General features: G+C 39.7%; 1 long non-coding RNA gene across 1 annotated transcript in view; it reads right to left on the minus strand.

Annotated features, from left to right (window-relative positions):
- The window catches only part of LOC109992332 (uncharacterized), a 113,186-nt gene that overhangs the window by 47,233 nt on the left and 49,050 nt on the right, over positions 1-16,903 (minus strand). Inside the window, exon 3 of the long non-coding RNA XR_010667105.1 lies at positions 1,356-1,400. This is a non-coding gene — a long non-coding RNA (uncharacterized lncRNA). The remainder of the gene's footprint in view (positions 1-1,355; positions 1,401-16,903) is intronic.

A 16,903-nucleotide genomic window follows, 5' to 3' on the forward strand; every position in this document is an offset into this window, starting at 1 on the left:
GGGAACAGCACTGTCGATAACTTCCTGAAGATCTCTAAGCCCATGGGAAGAACAATGATTTCTTCCCCCTGAATCTGCTGCAGCACGGAGAGGGAAAATGGAGCCAAGATACCTTAACATGCATTAACATCCATTGAAAGCACAGCACAGAAGAAAGAACTATCCACTCATTGCACAACACTTGAAACCATCGAAAGAATGAAAAGGTATAGGTTAATATAACGCTGATGATGAAATGCATGTGGATGATATTGACGATCTGGGAAAGGCATGTCGTAAGAGAGTATTCAAAGTAACAGAAAAAGGGCTGGTCAGTGTGAGCTAATGGTTAGAGAGAGGCTAATGTTGTTCCCTTGAAGATATGTGATTATTGAAAGGAGACAGGCCAGATCTGGTGAAAAGGCAAAGTACAAAACTGTAAAACCAAGAGTGACCCCAACTAGATCGAACGTGTTGCTTTTTATTTTATCGCTTGCATATTTGAGGTAATCTGTGAACTTTCTCCTCATGAGGATTTTAAACTTGTTAGGATTTTGAAGCTTTTGAAATCTGAGCCTGATGTTAATCATTCAGCTTCTAAACAATCGAAACGGCTCAGATGTGTCAGCGTTTAATGGTTTAAGCCTGGAATCTTGGACAAACACCCACCAAGGTCCTAAACCAGATTTCTTCTGTAGTGCTTGATGCAAACAAGGTCTAATTAAGCCCAAAACATCTGTAGCCTGAATCCTGAAACCTGAGCTCCTGCTTCTGCTTAGCTCTATTCACTTTAACAAATAAATGTGTGCATTGTGGAAGAATTTAACATTTACAAGAACCTTGTCAATTTGGTAATGAGTTGCAATAGCAGATAGAAAAATCCAACTGGCTACTGCTGCCTCTTAGCATCGTACCCCATCATTACTTTTTGTACACTATTGTTAGAAAACCACAAATTGAGCTGTTTTCCCCCGGCTTTGTTAGTTGTCAGCAGGTGTTGATGATTGTCTTTCGTCAGCATGTTTGTATGTTTCTTCATCCTGGGATAGAAAGGCTTACTCTCCTGGCTTAAAAATAATCTTTATTTCCATCCAACCAGTCAAAAAAACGACCTGGTTTAACTCCACAGACCAGACCCAGTTCTTTGTGATTGTAAAGATGTGTGGGTGGCTCAATCGCAGTAAGAAAGACATTGATTTTTCACATTTGTATACAAAAATCAATGAACACTTGTACTCTCGAGACTGAACCGCTATATGTTGGTGGATCATTTGCGAGCTGTCAAGGTGGATTGATCAAAAGGCAGCAGGGATTGAGATAAAAAGCCATCCAGAGAGTTATGCAGCCATTCAATTTGGTGAAGGTAATTGCCTTACCTTTTGTGTTTCCCCTCGCAAACCTTCAACAGTCCACACCAATCTCTGTGAAGGGAAACATTACCAGTTAGAAAAAGCTATCATCCATATCCTAACACATGTTGATATCCAAAAAATAATCACGTCAAGTGATATGGGTATTCAAGTTGGGCAAAAAAAAAGATGGCTGTGGTTTTTTGGATTGGAAAACTCCTTTCAGACCGAGAGAAGTGCTTGACTTTGAATCGTCTTGCTGACCTTCAGTCGACAATTCACTCATTGTCATTGGCTTATTCCTTTCTCAACAGGGTCAAGAGACAAGAGTCATGAGTCATGAACTACCTCAACCGCCATCAATAACAACACCAAAGAAACTGCTTCAGCAAGTGGATATTCTTCTCTCTACAGATTAAATAGGTCTGACACGAAAGTCTATTATGTCGTATTTAATACACATTTATTAGAGTGAGAAGTTAAATAAGGTCAAAGAAATGAAAACAGAAAATACTTGAGAAGACATTTTAGGGCAGAATTCTTCGTTTCTATTACATTCATGCTTTCTGCCACAATGAATGAGCTGTCTACTGGACTATTAAGAAATACATCAAAGTAGATTCATTCATTGAATGTCAAACAATTATTTGACACACAGCAAATGTTCTCCACACAGTCATCTGAATTCATATTCTAAACTAATTTGGACTCAAAAGATATAATTATCCTTCATCTCTTGTTGGCTTCTCTGCAAAATGTCCTTTGTGGTACACTCGTAGTTAGAGCTGGCTCAGGCTTGGAGCAACTCCTAATTATGCTGCTATAGGCTTTAGGGCAATAAAACAAAGTAATGTCTAGACCTGCTCTTCTTTTCTACAAGTGTTGGAGATAGCATTTGATTTGAATCGTTGGAGAGTTCAGGACTGCGTAGGTAACAGACTAAAATGGCTATTGATGCCTCTAAATTAGCTACAAAAGAAAAACTTAATTGACTATATCTAAATAGTTGTATTTAATGTCTGAAACCAATGCCACAGGGCAGGCAGTGGCAGAAACAGAAACAACAGAAACAACTTTAGCCAAGGATAAAGTTATCCTTATCCTTACAACAGTACTTGAACATGTACAGGATTAAGTCAGCAAAGAGATAATAGGTAGTGGTTTCCAAACAGAAAGCTTACATTCACTAGCCATATAAGGATCAAACAAATACAAGGCCATGCAAAGGTTCACTAAATAATTGAGTGTAAAGAAAATCCAGTGGTTCTCAACTGGTCTAGCCTCAGGAACTACTCCTTCATGAAAAATCGTGACCCAAATTTCTTATTTTTTTTCAATCAATCACAATTATTTAAAAAAAAGATTGAGCAGATTGACCCTCAGATGGTGCCTGATAGAAAAAAGAAACAAAAGTGATTCAAATTACTTTCTGACAGCACTTTTGTTCCAGGAACACATTTGGGACCCATTGAATCCGGCTACGCAACACACTTTTGGGACCTGACCCACCAGTTGAGAACCAATGGAAAATCTACATTTGGTGTAAATATTAATGTGCTCCTGAAGTAACTGACTTCTACTTTGCACTTAAGACTAGGGATGAAGCGGTGAACTGGTTAACTGGGGTTAAAAACATCATGGTTAATTAATCATAAAAGTTCTGCAACAATTTGTCTTACAATTCAAAAGGGAGAGATGGACTTATATTTACCTTTATTATTTTATACTGGATTACTTTGTTATTTCTGTTTTTTAAAAGCAGCAATAAATAACACCTGTATCTTTCTAAAGACTGTAAATGTGATTGTATACATTGGTAGATAATCATAAATGTATTATTGCTAATTGTGAAAGTGAGATTACTCCTCTGACTATAATCGGGATGTCAAAATCCATAATCATTGCATCCCTACTTGAGACTTAGTGACACTTTAAACCTTTCATTAACAACAATAGAAGTTGATCTGCAAAGCAGTGACCATAAAATTAAAGCAGATAGAATGAGGACGAGAGACAGAACGAATCAAACAGCAACAGAAATATTTTTAGCCATGATGAAAAAAAGCACTAAGTCCATTATCTGGCTAAGTATAACAGGAAACAAAAAGTCCTTTTGAACCTTTTAACTTTTTTTGTGTTACTGATCTTTGCTGACTTAAAGAAGAAAAAAAACTGGAGTGGAGGTCATGGCAGCCTGCTTCCTCTGCTGTCCTGTCCCTTTAAAGACAATGACCTGAGCAGCGGGACAGCTTGGCTGGAGATGAGAAAGTAGTTATTTCCAGCACCCTCCTCATTTATTTGTGTACGTGTTTTAAGAGACCCAAAGCAGCAGGCTGGATGCCTGGGTGCCATGCTGATAAAGCAAGAAGGGGACTCTGTGCACTCTACTCAGGGCCCCTGAGTGATTCGAGGGGCAGTATGGGGGGGTTGGACAGGGGATCAGGGCTCTAAGCCAGGCGGGTACACTCGGTTGGATAACATGTCTTTAATGCTACTGATGGACTGCCCAACTGGCGCCCTAGCTCGCTGGCACCCTGCCCGGCGTTCTTCCACTGGCTGAGTGTCTGTATAGCTTGCATGACTGTTGTGAGACAGACAGAAAGTCAGAGGCGACAGACAGACGGACAGACCGCAGACAGACGGACAGAGGCAACCTCAAAGACACAGGACACACAAAGGCCATAGGCAAAGACAGACTAACGAGACAGATGGGGAGAATCATGGACGGACTACTTGGTGGAATGTGGTTCATACAGGTCGTCATAGCTTCACATATAGTCATGCACATTTCAGAGTGATACAAGCACTGTCATATTAAATGACCTCAATAGTAGATTTGAAGGCTTTTGAATGTATTCTTTTTAATTGATGGATATCAATGTTGATAAATCACAATTTTATGGAATGTTTTGGAATTTCAAAATTCCATTGTTTTACATTTCAAAAATGTTGTTATGCTTTTATTCTGTATTTTTGTACTGACATAAATTGAGGTTACTTTACTTCCTGTTTGGATACAAAGCTGCTTTTATTTTGAAAATATAGAACCTCTGGTACATCCGAAGTTGCGATATAAAGTTAACCACGGGAAAAAGGACATTTCACGGATCAAATAGTAAATTACAAAAGTTCCAAGGGAACGGTGAAAAAATGAAATGTTTGATTTCACAAGGTGCATAATACTTTTGACTTTTTTTCATTTAAATTTGCTCTTTAAAGGCACAGTAATGTTGTTCTACTCCATCACTGTGTCTACAGGGAGACGCTGCAGGGGCTTACCTACAGTGCGCCTAAAGGGACAAAACAGCATGCAATTGATGTGATTTTAGAAATTGGAATGCATTAATTTTGGACCTTAATCACATTGCGATTAATGCATTAACCCTGACAGCCCTAATAGGTTGCCAGCTACTCCATCTGTAATTTATATGATCTCGTAAAAAATAAACCACAAAGCCCTCGATATATCAAAAGGACAATTTGAAGATCTGGGAATAAACTGTATTCTCAAGTTACATAAATAGAGTCTGCAGCTTTCAGCTTCAGACTTTTTCATTTCTCATTGGGGCGTCAGTAGCTCCGGCTGTAGGGACTTTAGTTGGGGACTGGAGGGTCGCCGATTTGGACAAAAGTATGATCATTGGTCTGGTTAACTGAGAGGTGCCAGGTCACTTTGACTCGGACATCTCTCTATTAGTGCATGTCCATATGTCCTGTTTGTGCATATGTGTTTTCCGGGCCTACGTGTGTGAGAAGCATGTCTCTCAATACCAGAGGGTGAACCAGGCCTTAGGGATTAGTAAAGTATGTAAAACACAATTTTGACAACATAAAAATTAAGAGGATACTCTCAAAACTTGCAGCATTTTCCAATTTCACATTCTGAAACTGATCAAAATAGAAAAACTTGATTTTTGAGCTCTTTTGAAGACCTTACAAATGAACCACTGAGCAGACATGTGATATATGACTCTACACTGTTCAATCACTCAACTGATGCCAACCTTCAAGATTTCCAATTCTGAAGCTGAACCATTCCCAACACGTACTTATCTCCCGAAGCACATCCATCTTTTTGGTTTGATATTTGATCAGCACAAATAACAGTCTCGTATTTATTTTCCTGTTTTCGCACAAACACAATCCCTCATAAGTCCCTGACCATCCTGAGAGATACTCTCTCTGCAGATCTTTGGATGAATGTGCTGAGTCAGCCCTGAGCTGAGGTCTGAAATAACAAAAAGGGAGAAAAACTGAGGGAAAACACAGATTTCAGGGGTTGGAATGACGTGTATAAAATCTCATTAAATGAAAAGTGAGCCAGTAAAGTTTACTGCAGCAATTTCAAGCATTTTGGTTCAGCAGTGATATGAGCTTTTCATGGTCCAGTACTTCTTCTTAATTAATAGACTGGTCTGTTCCTGTACGCAAAGGTCAGCACCAGCACCAGTAACTCCTTTAAGTTCCTAGTTTAGTTTAAGTCTGCTTTTGATTGGACCAAGTCAACGATTTCTTATTGGAGAAGAAGATGGAAAAAGAGTCTGTAAAAGATGTTTGTCGGGTTTTACTCCATTCATCTTTTAATGATTGGTATTTTCCAAAGAAGAAAAAACACTGTTACAGCTGTTAATGGATGATATTGATATTATTATTATTTTGTTCACAATATGCCAAAAATTCCAATGTAGCCTCTCCTTTTTGATTATTTACAAAATTCTTAAATTCCATTGAGATTCTGTTTGAAACCTGAATAGATTGTTTTTAATCAGTCAATACATGTTTTGTTTGTGAATATAGCTAAATCTAATAAAATATTTGTTTTTGTTTGTTTGACAAAATGTCTGTACTTTTATGATTTTTCTGGTTTTTAAACTTCTGTAACCTTCCAGTCTGGGTTGAACAAATACTTTGGATATTAAGTATTTGGAAATAGTCCAAAAATGACATCAGAATTAACTAAAATATCAATATAAGCAATGGCTTACTATCGTACAGTCCCAATGGTTAATGACATCCAAAACAGCAATATCATGCTTCATAAAGTTTTAACATGTTGGAATTTGCTTTTTGGTCTCAGTCTGTGAATAATCTTTTAATTATATTTAGGAAGAAGGTACTGGATATTATGGTCCAGTTTATTTATTTGTGTGCGCCCAGGAAGATGATTAAAACCAAAACTAGAGATTTCGTCTTCTGTGGTATTGGTGTAAGTTTCCTCGATGTGCAGGGCCGCACTCCAACGACTCGCTTCTACCCAAAAATATAAACAGAGCCTGTTTGGGAAATCTGACTGGATTCAAAGAGATGATACCTGCTGCTGATAAAGCCAGGACACAGCTTCATTTGGAGTTATTTACTTTTGAGCAGCCGATCAGCAGGAAGCTTTATTTAAAATGAAGAGGATAAATATACTGTGTACAGTGAGCTCTAACAGGACGGACTGTTTATGTTTGGAGGGCTCTTAAGGAAATCAAGCTGTGTTTAGATTGTCGGACGTTTGGACGGCTGCGGGTTATTTAATAAATAAACAGCTGAGGCTCGAGGTCTGAGATTCTGCTATGTGTTTCGTTAAACATCATTTGAGTGGTCTGGTCAAGCGTTTACCATATATTATTCTAAAGCCCTCATCTTGAGACTCCGCTTACTTGACAGAAACACAACCTCCGTCTTCACTATTTGTGTTAAAGCGCAGAAAGTGAACCTTCAGCTCGAGTCTAACACAACAGCACACAGAGAACTAAATGACTCGTTGAGCTGATGATGACTTTTAGTGCAAACATTAGTTTGAATGCTTAAGATATTTTACTGCTACTCTATTTCCTCAAAACACAAGAAGGGTTAAGAATGACTGTGTTTTTCTTACTTATTTCTTTACTCATTCCAGAGAGTGCACTGCTATTGGCTACTAAAAGTGCTGATCAATATCCACAGCAAACCCTCCCTAACAATGACGTTGTTGTTTTTAAAGGAAATGTGTAAATTTATGTATACTTTTGAAGGCTGTTTCATTGGAGCTTAAATTTGTCGCACATAAACTATCGGCAATTTTAAGCTAAACTACAGTATATTCAAACCATCTCTGAACAGTGAGGAAAATATGGAGTATTTGTACTTATATTATAAATTATGTAAAGAACCATAGTGTTTTAGCACTCTAACATTAGTATCATTTTGCAACATTTTTGCCCAGAAATGCACCTTTCTATTCCTTAAGGCTGTATCCTGAACAAGCTCAAACAATTAAATTCTGAAGGTTGTAGATAGTTGAAAATCAAGCATCACTCTTTTTCAGTCAGCCAATCCAAGTGAAGGTGGCATTGGAAAAAATAAATAGATGCATCCCCTTAGCTTGGTTGACACACTGTACATTAACTGGAGCCCAACTGGAGTCATTCTGATATGCTATCTGATGCTAATCTTTTACATTTTGCACAAGAGAGTTTTGAATGCAGGTGCAGTTTGCTTGTGCAGCCAGCCCATTCTCATTCCAAAGGCGTCAAATGCTGATGTAGTTAGATTTTATGAACTACTCTGCAGCAAACCTTTTCTATGAGCAAATGCTTTGGCCAAATGTTGTCAAAAACGTTCAATGCTTTGACACTTTTTGATACCATGTGTTTTAAAGACGGTACAATCTCTGTTATTTGAAAGATAGAAGCTTTAAAAAGCTTCAGATCTTCAGACATATTTGGACCAAAACCTGCAGCAAGTGAAAGAGAGAGAACACGGCATAATTGCACAAATACGATGGCAACATTTCATGCAGGACTTTCTGTGCAATTTTTGCTAATTAAAATGGTGACTTGGACTTCTATTTTTGTTGCCGTGGTATTGGAACAGGTATCAATATCGTTTGATTTGTATTTTTGTATCAAAGTTTAAGATTCTGGTGTCATGACAACCCTACTTTGGCCATCCAGTGAGTGGGAGGTTTAGTGATTCAGAAGAAATATCAATAAAGTCCACTTTGGGCTGTGGTTTGGGGGCTATGGGACGGTCAAACATTGGAGGACTTTACACAAGGAGACTAGGGTTTGAGTCCTGAATCAAAGTTGTGATTGTTTTTCTGTCCTATCTGATAAAAGCACAAATGGAATGGTCCAAAAATAGCAATTAAAAAATAGATTTTTGAATTGTTCTAAACAGCCACCATGAAAACTTTCCTGAACATAACCAAGTCGTTTTGAGCCTAAAACCTGACACAAACTTTTTTGTAGTTCAGTTGTTATGATCTAAAGCAGAACCCTGAACAAATTCTAATGGGTACCTTAAACCAGATGCTAAACAGATGCTTAATTCTACACCTGTATAAGACATAAGAGCACTGTGACAGAGTGTCAGTATTAAGAGCTGATGAGAACACATAAGATAATATGAAGTTTTGTATGAGGAAAGGTTTCACTGCAAAGCCTTTTGGCACTATAGTGAATATTAGCAGGATGAACTACTGGCCAGCTGACTGCGATGCCGACTATTTGTTTGGAGACTCACGTGGGCTTGTTGTGATAAGCAGGCGAGCACCTATTGTTGATATTCTAACTGACAGGGGTCACGGCGTTCAGTCGGGGCCGCTGCTGGGCCTTTCTGCTGGTCGGTTAGGACAGCTGAGAAGTGGCCCCAGAGCTGTGGGAGTGGCCTTGGCCCAGATGGCTGTCCTATACAGCCCAGGGATTCAATACCTTTCTCTCCCCCCCTCCCCCCTCACAGACCAGATGGAGACCATTACAGTGGCCTGAAAGACCTGAGAGAGCCCGAGTGAGAGAAAGTGAGAGGTGGGGTGGGTGGAATTGGAAGGGGAGGGAGGGGGGGGGGGGGATCTCGCCTTTCCAAAATCTCTAATTACCACAATTGTTGAAATCTTTTCAGCCTGCTTTTTTCTTGCTCTCTGATACAAAAAGCTCCCTCTCAACATGCACCGCAAGCCCTCCTGAGAATTCCTATAAGAGAGGCAGACTGTTTCACACAAGACAGAAAGAAGGAGGAACGCGGAGAAGGGATGGAGAGAGGAGAGAGAGAGAGAAAAAAGCACATTAAAGATATGCAAATCAAACTGTCTGGGGTGAGGAGCATTAACCAGCGTTAGCAGGATAGCTGCCTCTATTTTTAGTGGTTGTGTGTGCGCATGCAGGAGTGTGTGTGTGTGTTTGTGTCTGTCTCTCTCTCTCTGCTGAGGTGTGTGATGACTTCCTTAAGCCTGGGCTTTCATGTTCTAGTGAGACAGTCTGGGCGTTGAGATATGTCGGCAGAAATATTCTGCCTAATTGAGACACTTCACAAATGAAGCTGTCAAGTTGGAGCATCAAACAGAATTCACAACAGTAGTTGAAAGAGAATTTCTAGGACGCCAGTGAAGGAGTTTCTTTTTTTTTTTTCCTTCCCTTTTTCGAAACAAGTACAGTGCATTAAATGAATACCGGTTGGTTTCAGGACAATCATCAGAGTTGCCAAGGATGCTTAAAAAAAACACACACCTCCATAAAGAGAGTCTGAAAATAGCAGCAGCACCAATCATGTCTTCAAGTTCAAATAAAATAAGTTGAGGGTAGGGATGCATTTAGCTCGTTTATTTTGAACACATGGTTTCGACATAACCCAAGGCCAATGTCAGAGCCATCCGATGTAGAGACACTTTCAAGTGATGTAATGCAGCGTCTGGCAGCCATGTTGGCCTCTCGGAGTTCCTGGAAGCAGCGGGGTTGTTTCCAAACGTGCAACATTACCATGCCAACATTTGGGATACAAATTTACCACAGAACCCTCCTGTAGCCACAGTGAGAAACCACAGATTATAAAATGCAAGTTCTGGTATACTTAAACATGGGCCCTACATTTACACGATTCAGGGTCTATAGGCTTCAGGAGATTACTTCAAACAGCAGCCATAAACTTTCAGGACAAATGTGCACAATTGAAGTTCATCCATAGAAAGTGCTTGTTTTAGACAATATCCTCAGATTGTTATTCTAAGTGTCTGACAACATTACAGAAAGAATCCTTGCAGAAATGGACATATTTGTCTGAGGGTAGGATGCTTCATTTAAAGCAGAAACTGTTGCATCACTCTTTTCAAAGCAACTACACTCCATTGACAAAAACTGTGATATTTTATTGCACAGCACATGAGTTAAAGGGATCCCACAATAACAAAAAAGCGAGCAACTGATTGCGGCAGCAGTAGAGCAGTAATACCCGAGTCCTGCAAACAAAATGTGTGTTTTTTTAATGGTGTTTGGTTGCTTTGAAGATAAATATGTAACAGCTGTTTTTGGATAAAAATGATTTTCCTTAAATAAAAACAAATCTACCACAGTGGGAAAACTCTTTTACTGTGTTGTCAGAAAGTCATTCAGTGGAAAAATCAAGTGGCAACTCAAGTGCTGAAAAATATAGCCAATGCAGAAGTGCAAAAAAAATATCAATCAATCAATCTTTATTTGTACAACACCAATTTATTTACCAACATTAGTCCACCATGAATAAAGCACTAAGCAGCAGCATTTAGCAAAGTAACAGTGGCAAGAACAAGTTGTCTTTAAGATGCAGAAACCTCAAGCATAACCAGACTGAGCAGAGATAAACGTGTTCAAATAAACTAAGTCTGCCTGAATAATGCCTTTATCAGCATACACTGGAAACGGGGCAAAAAAAGAGTAATTCATTATAAGGGGTGTGGCTGATCTGACTGATGGGCGGGCTTGTTGTAGCTGTTAGTCATGAGTCTTAGCTCCACCTATTTGCCTGTTAATAGATCAGTGTGGACAGATGTGCGATAACGTATTTGTATCATAATTTCAGAACATCATTTTGCCCTCTGTACGATGATTTTGCCATTTCAATGTCCCCACAACCAAACGTTGTTTGGGATCTGAGAGCAACCAATCACATCTGCCTGACTGAGAAGGCCATCACATCCCAACACGCGCTCCTCTCTGCCGCCAGGCTCTAACTGCCAATCAAATCATCACCTGATGCCCTGCTCACGCCCACAGCTCGTTGTGCCAGACAGACTGTAGGGAAACACACATCACAACTTAATATGCTACTAGCTTAGCTACACTCAGAGCAGAACAGTTTACTTTGAAAATGTGTTCCTTAGTTTGTTTCAATCAATATTGTGTGCAGGGCATAGTTTTCCTATTCAGTGTGGTATTTAAGACCTTTCTTATTATTTTTTTTATATGAACAATAGTTTTGAGTAAAATACAATGATTTTATAGCTGCAGTATGATATTGCTGCATTTTCCGTCTGGCAACACTGTACTAGGTTGAACGAAAATGAGATGAGTCTGCTTCAGAAATAAACGTGTAGAATACGTCCATGTAGTCTACGGACAAAATCAACACTATCAGAGGTGTAAAAATACGAATCACAAGATCTGGAGAGACACTTGGTGATATCAATTTTTAGTTTGTGTGTTTTTAAAACATGAATGCCTTTTCAAGTTCACATTCACATCTTTATAGTTCTTATAGCACTGACAAAAACTATACCATCTATTTGTACTGTGAAGCGCTCGTGCTCAAGTTCTTCAAACATAGTTTTTCATTGTCCATAAATTTACCAACGCTCTCTTCAAAGAATCTGATGACTTCAGCAAACTTTATCTTGCCTTCGCTTTATGTAAGAGGACCACGAGTGGTTCAAATTTGTATTCCTTTGACAGTGCGTGGTTTATTTTAACAGATCGGCACAGTTCTATAATACAGTTATCATGGGACATATGGGAAACAGATGATAGGAAATGTACTGAGGAGGATGCTTTAAGAGTGGAACAGCTTTCAAACATGTTTCTTAAAGGAGAAACTTGCAAATGTTCACATGATTTGATCCATCTGGCTTCCTGTTTTCCATTAGATTTCTGTGACATGGTTTGCGTTGTCATACTTAGCTCAGATTGGAAACAATTGACCTCACTACTGAAACTCATTTTCATGGTAAAAGCCGGGGGCTTGCAGGAAAAATGTTTTTTGTAAGTCAGACCTGTGCTCCTGAACGTGATATCTGAGGAACGAATGAAGGGAATGCAGAGTACAGACAGAGGGCATGTGTATCAGATGTAGGACATACATGAGCCTTTAGCCAATCTTAGCATGTTTTTATTGTAGGCTGCTTCATAGTGTCCATGGAGCGGCTGGCCTGCAATCTTTGAGTCATAAGATGGTTTTGGACCAACCTGTTCTGGGGACTTTTTGAAAAGGAACTATCCACCAGGGAGTTCCCTGAGAACTACACACCATGGGGACCTTTTGTCTGTCTGCATTCGCACCACATTGGTACCTACTCTGAAGCAGGGGCTGAAAGGGTTCTTCTTAAATGGAGTTCTACTAAAATAGTTCATAGTTCATAGTTGAACTAAAATAGTTCATAGTTCCTGCGCTGAGGAATCAATAAAGGGTGGGGGGGTTCCTATAACTATGAAAAAAGTTCTATGGTCTGAAAAACGCCTATTGCTATCTTTCTATTGTTGTGAACTTAATATTAGCATTTAAAAGTCTAGACCCTGGAAATAAGACAATCCCACCTTTGTCAGATGAGTTTTAAGGAGAAAAAAGTATGTTGAGACCACTATGGTATCTCCAGTCTGTAAATGACTTTTTTTTCATGGCTCTAAAACAGAGGTCTCGATTGGCAACTATCTGATATGTCACTGCTGGCAGTAAAGCTCAACTTGCTGTGTAACCTCGGATTTTAATTAAAAGGAAGATGATCAAAGTGATCCAGAGGGAAGCTGCAGCATGATGATTTGTTTGTGAGTGCCAGGACAGAGGACAGACCGTTGAGTTTCCTTGTTTATCCTTTGTTAGAAAGTTTAGTTTCAAGTTATTGTCTACATGATTATGTATCAAATGTATGTCAAGCAATGATAAACGTATCAGTGCCTGGTAAGCGAGCTAGAGATCACACAAGAGTATCAGCGTGCCAACGCTTACCTTTGTCAAATACTGATTTGTTTGTTGTCTCCGATTAATCTCCTTCTGTTGTGGAACAACATTTCCCTCTTGGATAAATAAAGTTGTCTAAGTCTAGCCAAATGAAGAGCATCCAAAAGGCTGTGTGGTAAGTTAACAACAGGTGGGACCATTTACCAGACCTTAAGCATGGAAGCACAAATCCTTAACACTTAGGATTCTCATGCAGAGGTAACAGAGCCTCTAAAAGCCCAAGAAGAGAGCTGGAATACATTTTGAAAGGTTGAGTTTGCTGTAGCAGCTGCTAGTTGTATAAACGTGTGTATTGCCAATACCCAAACATGCGTTTATAGGCTCCATTGGAGGCATTTTTTCGATATCAGAGCAACTCCCTAACCTTGTGAGATGAAAACAAACATTTACATTATTGTTCAAATGCTGCAGTAAGTTTTCCTGCATGGAAGTTTTTGGAAGACTTTTAATAATTTCCCCTGATCACCAGTATGAAATCCCTTTTTGTTAAAATGTAGCACTAAGAAGAGCGTTCTCATTCAGCCTCCTACTCGATATCTAATGGCTGCAGCAGATCTTCAAAGGGGTACTTTGACAGTGCTGCATGTCTGTGTGGAAAGTGGATCAGTAAAAAAATACGAGTCTCTCCCTGCTCTGTAACTTTCATCATGAACTTTACCGTGTTTGTCAGAGCAGGCTTTGTTTAGACAAGACGAGCCGAGCCCAGAGAACAGCAGGCTACTGAGGGCCTGCCGCAGAGTGTGATACCAGCGGTGGCGGATAGCATATGGCAGCAGGAACAAGATACAACACAAACAAACACATGACACAGGGATGGGCAGCTCAAACGATGGGATTACACATGGCCGTGTACTGTGTGTATGTGTGAGAGTGCATTTCACTCCTAATTCAACTGGAATTTTTCCTGCCAGCCACCGAGAACTTTAACCTTTATTAAACCAGGAAAAAGTCTCATTGAGATGAAAAATCTCTTTTACAAGAGCGTCCTGGCCAGGACAGGCAGCAGCACAATTACAGGGTTTCAGACATAAAACACTTAACAACAATGAACATAAATACAGAAATCACAGAAAGAACTATTCATCAGAATCTGTCATAAGTCATCAGCAACAAAGCGATCAAAAAGGGCAATACGAGTTAGCTAAAACATCTACAGTCAGATATTTCTGCCTCCAGATCATTAAGACGACTTTTAAAAACATTCAATGAAACCAGCTCCCCAAGATTTAAAGTATCTTCTAACCGATTCCAAGAAGAGGGAGCAGCATACTTTTTTCTAATTCACTACGGGCTTTAGGGATGGTTAGAAGGTGTAAATCCTGCAAGCGAAGACGGTAACTTCCATTACTTTTTTGAAGTATGTAGCTCTGTAGGTAGGTACGAGAAAAGCTGGGGGATGAGAATGTAAAGGAGAAAATGTTCGGGCAATAATTGTCATTAAAGTGACAGACTCTGTTGCTTCATCAGACACTTCTGAGTTGTCCGTTTTACGTCATATTTTGCCTCCTGAGACAGAACTGGTGCAATATGCATGACCCAGGATCAAGACTACATTGATATAGGCAAATACATTTTGCATGTGAACTTTTTCACGAACATACTGTATGATGCAGCAAACAATGCATGGAGTGATTTACAAATGTTCGGGGCGCTGGTGGCGCAGTGGTTAGTGAGCGCGCCCCATGTATGGAGGCTGCGGTCGTCCAATTGGGCGGCCCACGTTCAAATCCAACCTGTGGCTCCTTTTCCTCATGTCATTCCCTAGTCTCTCTCCCTGATTTCCATCTCTATCCACTGTTCTATCTCTCCACTAAAGGCCCAAAAGCCCAAAAATAAATCTTAAAAAAAACAAAAAACGTTGACATTACATACTTCTTCCAGCAGAGAGTGCATTACACTCTTAGCATCGTCTGCAGTATGTAAACAATGCACAATGCTAAATATGATTTAATAAATAGAAATAGAAAGCAGCGTTCTGAGTACCTTACCATGGTCATATCCATGCACATTCCCATAAGGAAAGGTCAAAAAGGTTCATTTAAGCAGAATTATTCACTCTATATGTTTTATATTGAATATACTGTACTTGGTTTCATTGAAAACATCTTTAAAGTAAGCAAAGCTATAGGCTGTGGACTGATAAGAAAACTGTGGTAACATCAGAAATAATTTGAACTAACAACTCACAAAACAATCATCTGAAAAATGACAATGCTTAAAATGCTAAAAAAAAATGCACTCCACCTAAACTAGCCTAAACCAAGCCCAATTGCAGTACATTCATTGCTGACGTTTTATCTTACTCTTTCAGAGACTTTATTTTATACTAAACTTTTGTTCTGTCAGCTCGTTAAATTTCCCCTCTTTGGAATCAAATTGTAATGCCGACCTCTTGGTAATGCTGGTGTTGCTCTTTAAAGGAGCTGTCAGGAGTAGGGATTAGCATTCACTGCAGCACAAGTCTGGTGGATCGTAGCCAGAGGACAGAGAGGCGAGCCGGGTCTGACAAAAAGCAGGAGGGCTAAAGTCAGCCCAGCCTAGGGGCGAGAGCTGCACTCCACAGGGATACACACTCGAGAAAGACACACACACACACACACACACACACACACACACACACACACACACACACACACACACACACACACACACACACACACACACACACACACACACACACACACACACACACACACACACACACACACACACACACACGTGGACAGCACACACATGAAAATACATGCAGCACGCATTGTGATGGGTGAGGAGAAGTTAAAGCCACGGGCCTGTTGTACAAAAGATCCTTTGTTCTTTAACTGCAAAACACACATATATACAGCATACACAGAAAAATGTACACACACACACACACACACACACACACACACACACACACACACACACACACACACACACACACACACACAACAACAAAAAACACAATTGCTGCATGCATACCAGGCAGAGCAGAGCGAGGCTGCAGGTTCAGGCTGTCAGGTTGTCTGAGTGTTGAGTCTATATCTCACACATCTGTGGAGACTCAGAGGAGTACACTACATATCATCCTTTACATGCATCCACTGTTTCATGTGAGAGTGTGCACTGAAATACAGAGGCTGTGAGTGTGTGTGAGGTCACCTTACAGGAGGTTCTGTCAGAAGCTGAAGATGAACTGTTAGAGAGAAATGTCTCCTCGTGTCAGTTTATCAGTCTGGCAGCTTCACCCCTCCTCCACCCTGCAGCCTCACATCTCTCACACTGGCTCAGTTTGTCTGCACAAGACTGTGCAAACATGGAGGTATCATAGAATTGTGCAGAATTTTACAGCAAACACAGACCCTCTCCTTTTTGTATTTGCTTTAAATGCTGTTTGCAATTAAAATGTATAATATAATTAAAGACTTTCCAGCACAAAACAGAAAGTTAACATAATCAGAAAATAGAACAATCTGAAAGCTCCCCAAAAATCTTAAGTGAGAAGTGTTTTTTGTTTTTCTTAACACTGCTATTTTATTAAAATCACAGTCCAAATATTGATATCGGCCCAACTGTTTGTACCCTTCCCAATACTGTTTTTTTATCTCAATTTTTCAGGATTAAAGAAAATGAGGATGGATTCGACATTAGCT

The sequence above is a fragment of the Labrus bergylta genome, chromosome 11, assembly GCF_963930695.1.
Source record: "Labrus bergylta chromosome 11, fLabBer1.1, whole genome shotgun sequence".
Classification (NCBI taxonomy): Eukaryota; Metazoa; Chordata; class Actinopteri; order Labriformes; family Labridae; genus Labrus; species Labrus bergylta.